The sequence below is a fragment of the Talpa occidentalis genome, unplaced genomic scaffold (genome assembly GCF_014898055.3).
Source record: "Talpa occidentalis isolate TD23 unplaced genomic scaffold, MPIMG_talOcc4v2.1 talOcc4.786, whole genome shotgun sequence".
NCBI classification, from domain to species: Eukaryota; Metazoa; Chordata; class Mammalia; order Eulipotyphla; family Talpidae; genus Talpa; species Talpa occidentalis.
Genome location: NW_023605179.1, coordinates 1 through 15940, shown reverse-complemented (window position 1 = coordinate 15940; position 15940 = coordinate 1). Strand labels below are relative to the sequence as shown.

General features: G+C 42.0%; 1 long non-coding RNA gene across 1 annotated transcript; it reads left to right on the top strand.

Annotated features, from left to right (window-relative positions):
- The first annotated feature begins 1712 nt into the window (after positions 1-1712).
- LOC129144942 (uncharacterized) lies at positions 1713-13323 on the top strand. The gene is made up of 3 exons (XR_008549789.1): positions 1713-1806; positions 5647-5811; positions 13103-13323. It is a non-coding gene; the product is annotated as an uncharacterized LOC129144942 (long non-coding RNA).
- Positions 13324-15940: the final 2617 nt, after the last annotated feature.

Genomic DNA, 15940 nt, shown 5'->3' with positions numbered 1-15940 from the left:
GGCTGCGGTTAACAGGGAATAATTTGGGGGAATATAGTAACCTAGAAATGAACTATAACTTGCTGAATTTTACTCTTATTCAATATTCCTTTGGCATATGTAGACATTCAGTGAAACCTACCATTCAGTGAAACCTACAGAGAATACTCTGTCATTTGAGAAGTACCAAGTTTTTTGGACACATTGCTTGCTTGCTTGTTTGCTTGCTTGCTTGACAATTTTATTTCTTCCCCCATATTTGTATGTTTATTTATTTTTATTTATTTTGCATAGAAAAACTGGGGTGTAGGCCAGAGGTACAGGAGGTGAGAGGATTCACCAGAGACAGAATGGGGAGCAGAACAGGCAGATTTACTGAAATACACTCTTGAGGGGACCAGCTGGTGAGACAGGAGAGGTCTGCTGCGCCCTATTTGAATTAGCTCCCAGAGGCTTGAACTCAGCCTGTAGTGGCCATAGCACTGAGACTTAACCCCTAGGCCACCAGGGAGGCCCAAGTACACACTGCTTTACATGCTCAAAAATAGAAACAGGGCCTCCCTGGTGGCACAAGGGGTTAAGCACAGCACTATGAAGCTATCCACAGCCTCTACAGCATGAGCTGGATCCCCAGTCCCGCCAGGGCGTACCCACATGGCACAGCAGACCTCTCCTGACTCACCCGCTGCTCCCCTCAGCAGTGTATTTCAATAGACCCACCTGCTCTGCTCCCCACTCTGTCTCTGGTGAATCTTCTCTCCCCACCCCACCCCCACACCTCTGGTCTGTACCCCAGTTCCTGTGTGCATAAATAAATAAATCTTTGAAAAAAATAGAAACAAACATCCAGTGTTGATGCTTGTTTTAGAAACATATGCATTGACCTAGAAATGTAAATCAAGTACATAAAAGAAAATAAATGATATATTCTTTCACCGTGGATGTGTCTGTATCAAATTACTAGTGTTATACTAGTAATTTGGAAAAGGAGACTCAGGATATATTTTATTTTCCCATGTCTTTTTTGCTATTTTCATTTTATGGTGAGTAAAGGAAAAAAGGAGTAAGACCAAGATAACCTTTCCATTTTGTCCTAAAACAGAAAACAGGAAGAGTGAGCACTGCCATCTTTTGGTTACACAACATAATAATTTTAAATCATTACACTTAGCCAGAAGAATGCAGTTAGTCATCACCAAACGAACAGAAACACTCCCCTGAAAAGCATCAATTCTTTCCTCATAATATCTTTCTTCTGGAAAGAACTCACAAAGATTCTAAAATCTATTTTTCTTCTAGTAGTAGACAGAGATCATGCCCATGGGTTCAGAGTCTCCGAAAGACTGCTAATAGTTCTAGCTATATTTAATAATCCTAAAGCATTCGGAGTGGACAGCGACAGCAGAAGTAGAGAACTGTTTCCTTTAATCATTAAGTCAGTTTCACGATTGCCCTAGGAGTCAAAGCTTGAGCAAAAGGATGGATCCCTTCCTTGGACCAGGAATGCTGTGGCAGATCAGCCAGCTGTCCACCCCAGGCTTCATCTACTACAGCAAAAGAAAACAGATAGGAAGTCTGGAAAGGGAATAAGCACATTCCAGGAATGCTCTATTTTTTTTTGAGGAAATGGTGCTCTTATAGAAGAAAGCTCTAGGCATTTACCAGAAGGACGGTCAGGCCTGGCTCTCAGCTGTGTTAGCTGCCCAGGACCATAGACATGGCTGCTACACATGTCTCACAAGCAACAGTGCTGAAGACAAGACTTGGGGTAGTATAGGAGCAGGATGGGCACTGAGCAGGTTTCTATGATCCAGCAGACGGGTAAAGGTGAGTCTTGGAACTCTCGGTGGCTTTCTCAGGCTTTTATTGAGCTGTTACATATAGAGCAGCAACCAGATACATAGCAAGCAGGGGTGCCAGGAGGCTAGCAGGCCTGCAAGCCCCCCTGCCCAAGTCTTTACCCTGGGCTTCTCAGGCCTTCTTTCTCCCCTTCTCTCTCCTGCCTCTCTCCTCCTGCTTTTATCTCTCTCCCCCTCCCCTCTCCCCCCTTCCCATCCTCTCCCCTCCTCCCCTCCCCTCTCCTCCTCCCCTCCTGCCCTCCCCTCCCTCCCCCCCCCTCCTCTTCCCCCCCCCTCCTCTCCCCTCCCCCACCCCTCCCCCTCCCCTCCCCCTCCCCTCCCCCTGCCCCCTCCCCTTCCTCCCCACCCCTTCCCTTCCTCCCTCTCCCCTCCCTCCCCCTCCCCTCCCTCCCCTCTCCCTCCCCTCTTCCCATGAACACCAAGGTAAATGAGTCAGTTTGCAACAATGTAACAACTGCAGGTGCCCCATAGGCAAGGCAATCCTAATGGCGGGAGGGCACACAAGCCTGAAAAACCATTTACCCTACAGGTTGGTAGGGGGTCTGTATCTTTAGAGGGAATTTTGTGAATTTGAAGAGAGGAATCTAGAAAAGAAATATATTCCCTTGGATCGTACATGGGTGCAGAGAGAAAAATATCAAAATTAATTTTTAGAAAGTTTGTCAAGGTGGCAAGGAAAAAATGGAAATTATGACCATTTCATAGCAGTTGAGTGAAAGTAAACTAAACTTGATATTTGTATTTCCTCCAATACCACTTTCCAATAAACTGACATATTTTTGGACATAAAAGAGTGGAATGTATCTCTCCCTGTTATTTAAAAAATAATAATAAAAGCATTTCCATAGCTATCAGAGAGTAAACTGTGTCTGGGGAGGACCTGGTTCCTATATCTGGTTCCCCACTAACTAGCTGCGCACCCTGAAGTCATGTGATCCCTCTTGAAGAGAGCACACACAGGCCCATGGTAAAATCCTTCACTGCCCTAGCGCCCAGTGGCCTCCTTTCTTTTCTAACAGCATTAAGGTTGTCTTCCTAATCTACAAATCAGCTTTCTTCAATTCTGATATTGCTTTTCAGGCCAGGTCCAGTTCAAAGACCTCTCTACATCTATGAATTATTTTCCAAGACCCCTAAGTTCTCTGGTTTGAGAGCAATCAGACTACATCAATTCTAATGACCTTCCTAGCTCTAAAATTCTGAGATTTTTTTTCTTCACTAAATCCCTCTAGATCTAGAGAAGGGAGAAAAGGAAACACATTTATTTCTTTCTTCAGTACTCCTCCCTTTTCTGACATGCATTCATCCCATTGGTCTGAATTTCTAAAGCAGTGCTTACCAATACAAGTATATCTATTAGAAATTTTCTACTGGCCACATTTTTAAAGTGAAAAAAATCAGGTGAAGTCAACTTTAATAAAATATATATTTCATGTATAATAAAATATGTATAATAAAATAAAATATATATTTTATGTAACTCAATATAGCAAAAAAATTAATCATTTTGACATGCCATCATTGTAAAAATGAGTGAGATGGTTTATAGCCTTTTTGTCCACCTAAGTCTTGGAAAACCAGAATGGGCTTTACCTTACAACACACCTCAATTCAAACCAGCCCATTTCCAGTGTTCAGCGTGCGCAGGGGGCTGCGATTAGAAGACCCGGTGTCCAGGAGCAGATGATGCACAGATAGAGTCCTCTCGATAGAAAGCTGATGCTTTGCCATCCAGGTTGTCTGAAATATAGCCCTGCTAGGTTGCCCAGTCCCAGAACCTAGGGAAGGTCTAGGACCCACAGAGAGGGCTCAGAGAGCCGGGAAAAATTATCTACTCAAAAATCCTGAGCCCAAATGCTGCTTCAAGCTTTCAGTCCATCCCTTCCCAAAACACTGGAAAAGAGGTATTCCTTTCCTTTCTAACCCTAATGCTGTTTTACCACAACAAAATCCAAAATGTTTTTCTTAACAGACCATCCCCTGGGGAAGAAAGTAATTATCTTTCTATCTTTGGATTCAGGCAGATAGTGATTACGCACAAAATCCCTGCTGTAGAAACAATAAGCATGTGTATTAGTGTTCATTTTTTAAATGACATGGAAACTTCCATTAATTCACCAATTCTATTATAGGAGTTGTGACTCAGAGACTGCTTATGATTATTGTATTTTTTTGTTGTATGACATGAAAGCAAAGAAATGATGGAAATATCTAGAATCTACTTTGGATGTCAGTTATCTTGATTTCAGTTTGAGAAATTCTGCCTCCATTTATATAAACACCTGGAATATAAGAAATTTTGCAAGCTGTAAAAAGGCTGACTACTTTATAAGGGAGGAGATAAAGATTTTTGTTTAAGTACTCAGCCAACACACTAAAATAAAAGTACCATGTATGTATAGAAGTCAGAGTTTCCTACCTTTATCAAAGTGGCTTCTGGCAACTCTACATTTCCATTTTCTCATTTATTGGGGATGAAAGTAGAGTTAGAGGCATTAAAGGGATCCAATTATTTCCTACTTTCTTAGGGAAAAAGAACACACGCACAGATTAGATCAACATCAACTTATTTGTGCCAACAATTCATCACAATGTGCCATTCCAGCTGCCTCCTTTATCCTTCTAAGAACAAATTTTGCTGTGTCAGAGGGTTGGCAGAAGCTATTGGGAGCTTTGGATAAGCCATTTATCAAGTCACTGGTGACAAAATGAGATTTCACTATACCTCATTCAAACCAATCGCTGTGCTAGCTGTTAATCCATGTGCTGTTCGTGTTGCTGTAGCCAGACACCCAACATCACACTTTCTTATTTTCATCAGTGATGGCAGCTCACGAAGATGAAATCCAATAGCAAGAAGAGGAATTACATTGCAAATAATATAAAGATTTGCAATACTGCATGAATTCAGTACATTATTAAATTAGTACTATGCACTTTTAAAAGGTTGAAACTTACTGAAATGATGCCCCCTCCCTTTCTGGAGGTCTCTTAGACAATCAATAACTCTTCTTGGACTTTGTATGCCCCCAGCACTTGCCCTGGGTGTCTGACAATGGGCTTTCTCTGAATATTGGTTTCACAGAGGAAAGATGTGGCTTCCAGAACAGTGATGTGAATGGGTAACCTAACCAGTCTTAAATATTTATCTTTTTAAAAAACGTAAATAAATATACTTTTAAAAGTAAAGGTCCTTCATAATTTGTGTCCTGATTACCTGGACACAAAGGCAAAAGTGGTCTAGGATTCCTTTTGTTTTCAGCAGCCATTTTCCACCACCTTTGCCCTCAAAATGATCCTTCTGCCTGTCCGCACCCTTTGCTCAATCCTAAGGGGGCATCAAAAGGACTCACATTTGTCACTGTGTGTTGAGTAAAGGAACATCAATTGGAAATTAGCCTAAGTCTTTCAGCTCCATGGAGTCAGTTTTCTTCATTTTGCCCCATCAACTACTTCATTCTGAAGCCAAGTTCCCAGAAGAAAATAAAGTGTATCTCTACTGGGGCTTCTGCCGGTTCCTTTCTGTTTCATCCCAAACTACCCAGAAGTCCTTTGAGATAGCTTAAAACTATCAAGAAATGTGAAAGTTCTGAAATTTTATCCATTTTACACTAAGAAGTCATCTTGTCACTGTTTCGTGGGTGCTGGCAGAAGACACAAGTCTTCTGGGTCTGAGACAAATGACTTTATCACTAACAGTACAGCAAACAGCATTAACATATTTATGTTCACTTCCCTTTCACCCACATGGTGCAGGGATGGGGTGATGGCCCCAGATAATGCCTGGTACTGTGGATTTGCCTTATAGGAGAGGAGGAAAGGAGCTCAGGGATAAGAGCCCAGCACTTGACAGGCAACGAACAAGCTGCCCCCTTGTGACCTACACAATGGCCTGTGTGACTGACTAGAGAAACTGCTCTGTATCAGGAGACAGATCAGCATAAGACCTAGAACACTCAGCAAGTACATGCAGGTATGTCTGATATTTCCAAGTTTCCTTCACATTTACCTTAATCCAAGTTCCTGCACCCTGAGCACTAATGGCCCTGGGCTGACTGTTGAAGATCTTTTGTTGTATCTGTTGCTGAAGGAAAATGTATTGTAGGATGTAAATCTGCCTCACTATGTTTTTAAACAAAATTCATGAATAACTCCTCTCCAGCCCCTCCCATGGTTTCGGTTCCTTTTGGACTATTAGAGAAGCTCTCAGTTTCTGTCAGATGGTAACACTGCAAAAGAACCACCTGCACTCCAATTGATGGAGAGTTCAACATAAAAAAGACAGATATGTCTAATTTAATATGTCTAAAACCAAACTTGTGGTCTTCACACACCAAAGCTCTGCTCAACAGCCCAAGGCAGCTCCACCTTCCCAGTTGCCTGGAGTCATGCCTGCCTCCTCTCTCTTGCCCTATCACAGCCTACTCTGTGAATCCAGACCCTGACCTGCCTCTCGCTCTAATGTGAAGCCATCACTATTTCTTGCCTGGACCATTACAATAGCCTGATGTATTTGCTGCTTGGCTCTTTATTTCTTATGTCAATTTTCACTCCCACAGCCAAAGTGATCCTTTTAATATGAAAAAGCAAGATCATCTTAAGTCTCTATTCAAAACTTCCCATTAACTCCCAACTCATTCTGAATAAAAGATCAATTCTTTATGGGGACTACTAGCTAGGTCCTATACAATCTGCAAACTCTCTGACCTATCTCTATCTACTCTCTCTAATTGTCTCCATTCCAGTCATTCTGGTCTCTTGCCAGCTCCCAGAACATACCCAGTGTGCAGGGCTGTGCCCTCAGCCTGGAGTGCCTCCCGTGTCCAGAGGGCTCACCTCTGCTCCTGTTCAGGCCTCTGCTCTCCCCTTACCCTAGAACTCCCCACCCCTCTTCACTTCATTTTTGTTAGTAGAACTTATCCCCATTTGACTACAGACATTTACTTTCCTTCCACTAAAACAAATGATCAACAATCAGGGATTCCTTTTGCCCTTATGTTCATTGCTACATCCCCAGTGCTTAGAAAAGTATTTACCAATCACTGAGCAAGCAACCAATAAATTGCTATTGAATTCATCAACTCAATAAGTATTTGCCATCTACCTTTTCAGCTTGTCGTCCAAGGGAAAAAGAAGCAAGTCAAGAGGAATTTGTAATATGGTGGGTCTAGTGCCACATTTGTAGAAATGTAGAGTATTACAGGTTTATAAAGTAGGCTAGATTTGGGACACCCAGATGGGAATCATTTAAAAATCCAGGACCTGGGCCTCCCCAGTGGCACAGTGGTTGAGCGCTGGGTTGCGAAGCTGCCCGCAGCCTCTGCAGCGCCGGTTCGATCCCCGGCTGCCCAAGACCTGCAGAGAAGTCCCACTGACAGCCTGCGTGTCTCTATTTGTGATTATCAATGTGTCAGTTGTTGCCTTTCTAGGTAAAAACTTGGTGAGGGAACATTTATGTCATAATGGATAGCACAGGAGTTTAATAAACAATACAAAGTCATCTGAAATGAGTTAAAATTATTTTAAATTATTTCATAGTGTTTTGTAAACTTTCCATCCTGGGTTTAAGTACCTTTAAATCTTGACTGAACAATATAATTATGTCAAAATGTCCTCTAATTATTATTAATGTGGGGACACGTTTCACAAAATTGTAACTGCAGGTATCTACATGCCTTTTTAGAGCCTGTACTTTTCGTGGAACTGCCTTCATCTGCACATACCTCTGCAGCCCGTGGTCTGTGTGGCTCTCTCACTCATCCTATTTGCCCTATTTTTCTGAATTTCCTGGTTGTTTCCTCTACTTTAAGCAACATTTGCTCAAATAAGCCATCAAAGTGGAAACTTCTCCTATAGGTTCAGGGTCTCAAAGTCACTTTTCTCACCATTCTCCCCTTGGTATCTCCATCCTCCTTCTTCCTCCTTTGCCTTCCATTCTTAAAGGTTTGACTGTTTTTGTTGTTGGTTATTGGGCTATGGTGGTTTTTTTGGTCTTTTTATTTCTGAACAGGGAAATTTAGGTGACATAAATTCTCACTTTTCAAGTAAAAACATGTCTTTCTACCTCTGATTATTTTTTCTCTAGAAGACAACTTTGAGCTTCTTTTCTTAAAGAGCAGGGAGATTTGCCTGTGTGCCTCTTCCACTCACCCCTCCTCTGGCTACCTTGTTCTTCCCATGGGATGCAGGAATTCCAAGACAAAAAAATCTCCTTAAAACATACCTAAAAAACTAACTAACTGGACCTCCCCAGTGATGCAGCTGGTTGAGCGCAACGCTGTGAAGCTGTCCACAGACTCTGCAGCGCTGGTTCAATTCCCAGCCGGCCAGGGAGATTCCCACATGGTGCGGCAGACCTCTCCTGCCACGCCCGCTGCTCCCCTCAGCAGTGCTTTCTGTCTGCCTGTTGTGCTCCCCACTCTGTCTCTGGTGAATCCTCTCACCCTCCCGCGCCTCTGGCCTGTACCCCAGCTATTGTATAAATAAAAAATAAATCTTTTAAAAATTTTTAAAAAACTAACTAATACTAATAATTTATTAACTGCTGACTACATGCTAAATGTTCTATATCCACTCCATCACTCAGTCTACATGACAACACATGTAGGCACAAAGGCAAAAACCTCAGACTCAGAGATGGTTAGCATTTTAGCTAAGGTATCCTGAGACTGGCTGATCCAACCAAGCATACTCCACCTTGCAAACTAGTCAGGGAAGTTGAAAAGGGATAACAAAGCAGTGAGCAAAAGTGCAGCTCTTACAGGAATCACTAGGATTACTGATTAGTAGAATATACTGGCAATACTTGATCCTTGTCTTTGAAGAAAGGTTAAGAATGTCTCCTCTCCTACCTCTGTTGGTCTTATTCTAGGGTAAGCCCCATTCAATATGGTTAGAATCAAATGCTGGTGAAAGATGATTTAAGGATGATTCAAGCTGACATAGCTCATGAGCCCAGTGGCAAAATTCTCAGCACCGTTCAGAACCTGCCTCCTTGTGCTATTCCTTCCCACCCCATTGTCCATCTTACCCAAGACTAAGCTTTCCTTTGTCTCAGCAGCTGCCTGAAAATAGCGGATCCTGCAGGACATGCCCTTCTCTATCTCACCCAGTTTCCATTCAAATCAAGCTAACTTTAGCCTGAATTGACTGATTGTGTCTTTCATCTTTTTCAGTTTGTCCAAAATATTCATCACTAAATCATTCTGATTGGTATGTCCTTAGACAAGTCTTGGGTTCTTGTGCTACACTGTTCAGCTGGTTTCTGGGACTACAAGGTCTTGATGACCAGTGGCAGGTGCCACCATTGGGGGAACCCATCTGCCTTGTCAAGGATCTTCCAACAGCACCTGCTACTTCCTGTTTGAAAGCTCAAGCCCCAAGTAGACCCACCACTAAGTCAGTTTCCAGTCAGTTCTAGTTCTAGTTCTCAGCTCATTTGCATAACAGAAATGACACTGAACCCAGAGGTGCCCAGGCCCCAACAACCCGGGTGACCAGCTATGCCAACCCACTCTCCTTCCCTGCCTCTCTCTGAGGATTCATCTGTGGGTTACACATCTTCCCCACAAAAGGACTGTCCTCCAGTCTGAACTCTAACCAGGACATTGTCATGGTAGTGAAAGGTGTTTTTCACATCTCAGTCTTTGCTATACCGTTGTCACAATTTCTGTGATGGCTGAGCACCATCTATGTGTTCTATGTGCATTACATATTTTGATTCTTAAAGAACTTTGTGAATAAAATGAACTAATTTCCACAAATTGAAGATGAGGAAAAGTTATCCAACAGTACGATAATTATTCTAAGCTCACACACAGCTGGTTAGTGGCAGCTCTAAGCAGTCTCACTACATGACTGCTATCCAAACATTATTCCATCACCCCATTACTGTTGAGTTGATTCAGAATGTAAAACAACATATGATGTTTGTATAGCACCATTGTTTTCAAGCTTGCATATCTTATTTCTTCATCAGGACACTCACTTGAAGAGGCAAGATAAATGTTATTTTTAGCAATAGTTTGTCAATTCAGTTTCCTCTCGGATATGGCTGCAGCAATTTGGGGAAAAATATAAAAGAAGCAGAAAGGGACTAAGGAGATACCAAGCTGAATGAAAATGGAATTGGATTCATAGAAACAGGGGAGAAGTTGGTGGATTGGGTGAAATGGGTTGAAAGGGTCAAAAGGTACAAACTTCTAATTATAAAAAAAGGTAATTCCTGGGATGTAATGTACAGTCTGGTGGCTATAGTAAACAATACCTTATTGTATATTTAACAGTTGCTAAAAGAGATCTTAAAAGACCTCATTATAAGCAAAAATATCATAATTATACATAGGAAAGAAAATGAATTTGAATCATAGCGGTGAACAATTTGTGATACATACAAGCATGGAATCATTAGGTTATGCACTTGAAGTTACCCTAATGTTTTATGTCAATAATACCTCAATTTTAAAAAGTGGAGCTGGGTTCTCACTCTTCTCCTGGGACCTGCTCTGTTCACAAAAAATGTTGTCATTATGTCTGGGTAGTAAATCCCCAGGATGTCATCCCACTTTGAGAAGGAAAATAATGAGCAACCCCTGTTACAGATAACAAGCAAGGAAAACACAATGAAATTTATACTGAATTAAAGATCGTTGATAACAGAGTAAGAGAATCTAGAGTTAAGGCTCTTACCAGAGTGCTCTGAAGAAGGGAAAAAATCTGAATTGGGTTCAAGCCCAATCATAGGTTTCTAATTCTTTTCAGAATATTTGCGATCCTACGATGTAGAAATCATGGGCCATAAAGGAAGAGAAGAACTATTGTAAATGGTGTCAGTGAATTGGTGACTCTTGCATTTTTGGTTTTTTTTTAAAGATTTATTTATTTATACAAGCACTGGGTACAGTCAGAAGCACGGGAGGGTGACAGAATTCACCAGAGCCAGAGTGGGGAGCAGAGCAGGTAGATGGACAGAAGACACTGCTGAGCGGGGCAGTGGGCGCGGCAGGAGAGGGCTGCGCGCCATGTGGGACCCTCGCCGGTGGCCAGGGATCGAACCGGCGCTGCAGAGGCAGCGGGCAGCTTTGCAGCTCAGCGCTCAATCACTGCGCCACAGGGGAAGGCCCTCTTGCATTTTTTGGCAGCTACTTAGTACATTCCTACCATGTAATGGACACATAGTCTGTATTAGCCATTTGCTTCTCACAACTTCATGCAATAAGAATTACTGTCTTCAGACCTCCCTGGTGGCACAAGGGGTTGAGCACCGCTCTATGAGGCAGATCGCAGCCTCTGCAGAACGAGTTCGATCCCCAGCCAGCCAGGGAGCAACTCACATGGCACAGCAGACCTCCCCTGAATCGCCCGCTGCTCCCCTCAGCAGTGTATTTCAGTCAATCTGCCTGTTCTGTTCCCCACTCTATCTCTGATGGATCCTCTCACCCCCCGCATCTCTGGCCTGTACCCCCGCTCTTGTATGCATAAATAAATAGATCTTTAAAAAAAGAGAGAGAATTACTGGCTTCCTTTTCAAGATCAGAATGCTGAGATTCAGAAAAACCAATATACAGTTAACAAGTTTATGTATCTGAATTACAAACCAGGTTTGTCCTGCTCCAGAAGTTGCTCCTCACCATGCTACATCTTCCATATCAGGTCTTCCTCTAAAGAGAAAAATGGTTGAGGTGTGCAAGCACAGTTCCCATTTATGTGCCTCAAATTCTATCACATTTACTGCCTCTGGGCATTTCAAACTGCCTTTTTTGGAATTATAGAAGCTTGTTTATATACAATAAACTTAATTCATTTAAAATTAACATGGATCTTAGCTATCGATTAAGTTTTGAGAACAATAGAGCAGAGGCTTTTCAACTTTTTTGAACTTGACCCACAAAATGAAAAGTCCTTTCTATCACGCTCCAGTACACACAAACACACACATGTGTAACTGAAGTTTCACAAGATTATACTTTCTCTACAAACATAGAACTCTGACATTTTGGATTCTAGTCTAGTCTTTCCCTCTTTCTTTCCTTTTCTTTCTTTGTATTTTTTTATTCATAGTCTTCCTTAATGATCCTTTTGTGTGTGTGGTAAGAACACTTAACATGAAATCGACCCTCTTAACAAATCTTATGTACACAATACAGTGTGGCTAACTATAGACACCATGTGGTAAAACCCATCTCTAAGACTTATTCATTTTGTATATAACTGAAATTTTATACACGTTGAACATCACTTCCACCTCTCCCTTCCCTCAGGCCCTAGACACTACTTTACTACTCCTACTTCCAAGCTTAACTATCTTAGACATCTCACATAAGTCAAATCCTGAAGTGGAAAACAATTATAGAAACTGCTGAAAAAATAAATAATAGATTTTCTCTTTTTTTTAAAGATTTCTTTATTTATGCATACAAGAACTGGGGTACAGGCCAGAGGTGGGGGGGGTGAGAGGATTTACCAGAGACAGGGTGGGAAGCAGAACAGGTGGATCTGCTGAAATACATTGCTGAGGGGAGCAGTGGGCAAGTCAGGAGAGGTCTGCTGCGCCATGTGGGTAGCTCCCTGGCCAGCCAGGAATAGAACACGTGCTGCAGTGGCTGCGTATAGCTTCATAGGTTGCATCTTAATCCCCTGCGTCACTTGGGAGGCCCAGATTTTTCTTTTTAAATACTGGTCACGGGCCTCCCTGGTGGCGCAGCAGTTGAGCGCTGGGTTGCGAAGCTGCCCACAGCCTCTGCAGTGCCGGTTCGATCCCCGGCTGCTCCCTGGCCACCAGAGGAGGGTCCCACATGGCGCGCAGACCTCTCCTGCCTCCCGCTGCTCCCTCAGCAGTGTACTTTGGTCCTTCTGCCTGCTCTGCTCCCTGCTCTGGCTCTGGTGAATTCTCTCACCCTCCCGTACTTCTGACTGTACCCAGTGCTTGTATAAATAAATAAATAAATCTTTAAAAAATAAATAAATAAATACTGGTCACAATCCACTGTATAGATGTCAGGACCCACTTGTGTATGCTACTGCCATTAGAAATGCATTAGAAGAACTTGGACTGTTTGTTTTGTTTTTGCTTTATATTACACAACAGTGTAGTTAAAGGTGGTATTGAAGACTTGTAAAGTAGGTGGGACAAGATAAGAGTACGAGGAGAAAAAAATCTATTTAAAAAATTAATAACCAGTGGCAACTCAGTAGAAATATTAAAACCCTTATGCATTTTTAATAATTGAAAAGATGCTCTTCTAATGCTACTTAATTTCCTACAGGCTGATAAAAGATGATGAAATACAAGATTTGCTTTACTATCTAGACACTTTAAGATGCAAAGAAAACTGAGCCCAAAGGTTAGTTCATCTTCTGTGCCTGCAATAATATTCACCAGCTCATTTGGTAATTAGGGCAAGTTGCTCTGTGAAACAAATTCACAAAAGAGCATGGATATCATTAAACACTAGATGGCGATATAAAACAGGAGTAGCTCTTCTTACTGCTTCTGTTTATGTAGGCTGCAAGGGAATTTAGAAACCCAGGGTTACCCAGTAATAAGTCACATGAATTTAACCTGAAAGTTTAATCAATGTTCCTAGCATGTTTCTGCCTTTTCTTGCAATGTTACTGTATTTCAGCTTCATTCTGGCTGACGGGCCAGCATTAAAATTAGTAGTATTATTCTTGGCAATTTCCTTGTGGCAGTACAGATGAATGGCCCTGCGAAGCTACTATGTCTGCATTTACTAACAATCTGAAAAACTAGCATATGCTAGTAAGGTTTTATTTCTGCCCCATTCCATGTAATATTTAAGAAATACTATGTGTCCTCACATCATTTCCTAGTGTCTATATAGAATTGCTAACAATTTGTATATTTCTTAGTAGTTCTACATATTGTAAACTCACTGGAATACTTAATGGACACTTCCAACCTTGTTGCTTAATTGAAAAGCATGGCCTTCCCTAATAGACATAAGCAAGTCATTTTCCCTGAAACAATTAATATCTGACAAACTGGAAATGTATCATGAACAAAAATGTACACTCTACAATGTTTTTGAAATAGACTTTTGAACCAATCACATGTATAAGAGATTTTTAAATGCCTGCTTGGAGGACTTATTATATTGACTATTATATTTGCTTATTTTTATAATATTTTGTAGTACAAGATAGTTATGCATGCTATTTCTTGCTACTTCTTATATTTGTATTTCATTTGAGTTTTATAGGTACATATTAAGAAATCAGGATTTTTTTAATGAATAATAACAACTATGAGGAAAAAATAGCTTTTAGCATGTCATAACCAGGAAGGTATTACTAAACAGTCACTTAAAGAATAGTCATAATTTAAGTGCTGTGTAGGTTAATCTTGACTATGAATTGTTGATTTGAAAATATTTCTGAATTTAGGTCATTTCTACCATGTTGAGGATATCTATAATTAGCTATCCTTCTTAAAGTGGAAAGAATATCAAGTTGTTCATTATTCTTCCTGTAAAACAATTTGTAAGTCAATGGCTAGTAGCGCCTTTAGTTAAAAACAGCAAATGAAGGTATATTTTACTATCCTTTTGGCTGTACAGTAAGTCACATCCATGCAGTCCTTAAGTTTATGGCATAAAAAGCACCTGCCCTAACATTAGCTCTTTTATACTCCTAATAGCCACTTGAGACTGGTAGAGCACATCAAGGTTCTCTGACGTAAAGTTCTCCACGCAAGGTCATAGTCAGTGAGTTACACAGCCAAGGAAGCACCAACCACTGAGATCTGAGTTCAGGCTATTTGTCTTTCATTTTTATGGGGTTTGAAGATTGTGTCTGCAAATGCTCCCTATATGCAGGAGAGGAAGAGGAAGTCGTTTTAGAAGACACTGAAAGTATTGGGATGCTATTTCTTGCTTTTTCTTCACCTGCATGTGAGGGAGAAAAGGAGGAGGAAGAATCCAGGAAACAGGCAGCCTGTGCCTGTCTCACTCTTAGACCCAGTGTTGAGTGGATGCTTTGGAACACCTGTTGGGTGGATGCTCCAGGCACTATTGATACTGAATCCTGATGCCATTTGATTTGTGACATTGCCCATTACCTTCCAAACTGCCTCTCCTCTAAATACAGCTGTGAGTGAAGGGGACATGGTAGGAGAGGGAGAATGGCAGGCAGGAGCCTCAGAACAAAGACCTTGGTATCCATATTAACATTTTATATTTTATCCTAACAATAGTGATTGACTCATTGGTGAGTTTTAGTGGAGAAGAGGCATAATCAAATTATGTTTTTATGTTTTGCCTAGATTGTAATGTGTGAGAGTCAGGGTGGGGCCAGCTCAGAGGCAGGGAGTAAAGGGAAAGAGGAAACACCCTGTTTGGGGCCTTCAGCGTGTGAAAGTAAGGGAGAAGATTGTGGGGGTGTCCTCTGCTAAGATGGGAGAGAAGAGGAGCAGGCCTGGTACTGGGCAAGGCTGTGTTGGAAGCTCAGCTGTCATGGTGGAGATGAGATGCCTCAGGACATCAAGTGGAGTCATAAAGGAGACACTTGGAGTTGAATCCAAGTTGAAAAGGGGAAAAGGGAGAGGGATCAGAGGGAGGGAGAGAGGAGCACAGGGGACAGAGGTGATGGTGCCCGGGTGCATTAGTGAAGGAAATTCTATGGGGACTACACTGGAGGGGGTGGGGGAAGTAAATATTGTTTAAAAATGAACAATGATGTAAAAAATGAAAGGAAAAGAAAAGAAAAAAGAGAAGAGAGGAGAGGAGGGGAAGGTGGATAGAGGGAGGGAGGGAAGGGGAGGGGAGGGGAGGGGAGGGAGGAGAGGGAGGGAGGGGGAGGGGAGGGGGGGGAGGGGAGGGAGGGGAGGGGAGGGGAGGGAGGGGAGAGAAGAGAAGGTCAGGCTAGACAGAGCTGCTGGTTTGGGAGATGTCAGCCTAGGGATGGTATTAAAATCCATGAAATGGAGCCACAGGACGGTCAGAGAGCACAGCACCCGGCCTGCCGGCAGGAACGTACTTCCTGAATGGAAGTGGCCTCTTCTGAGAGGACCTAATTGAGGGCCCAATATGTGGCTGGAAAGCATTTTACAGTGCTTGAAAGAGAAATGCACTACATGTTAGAAA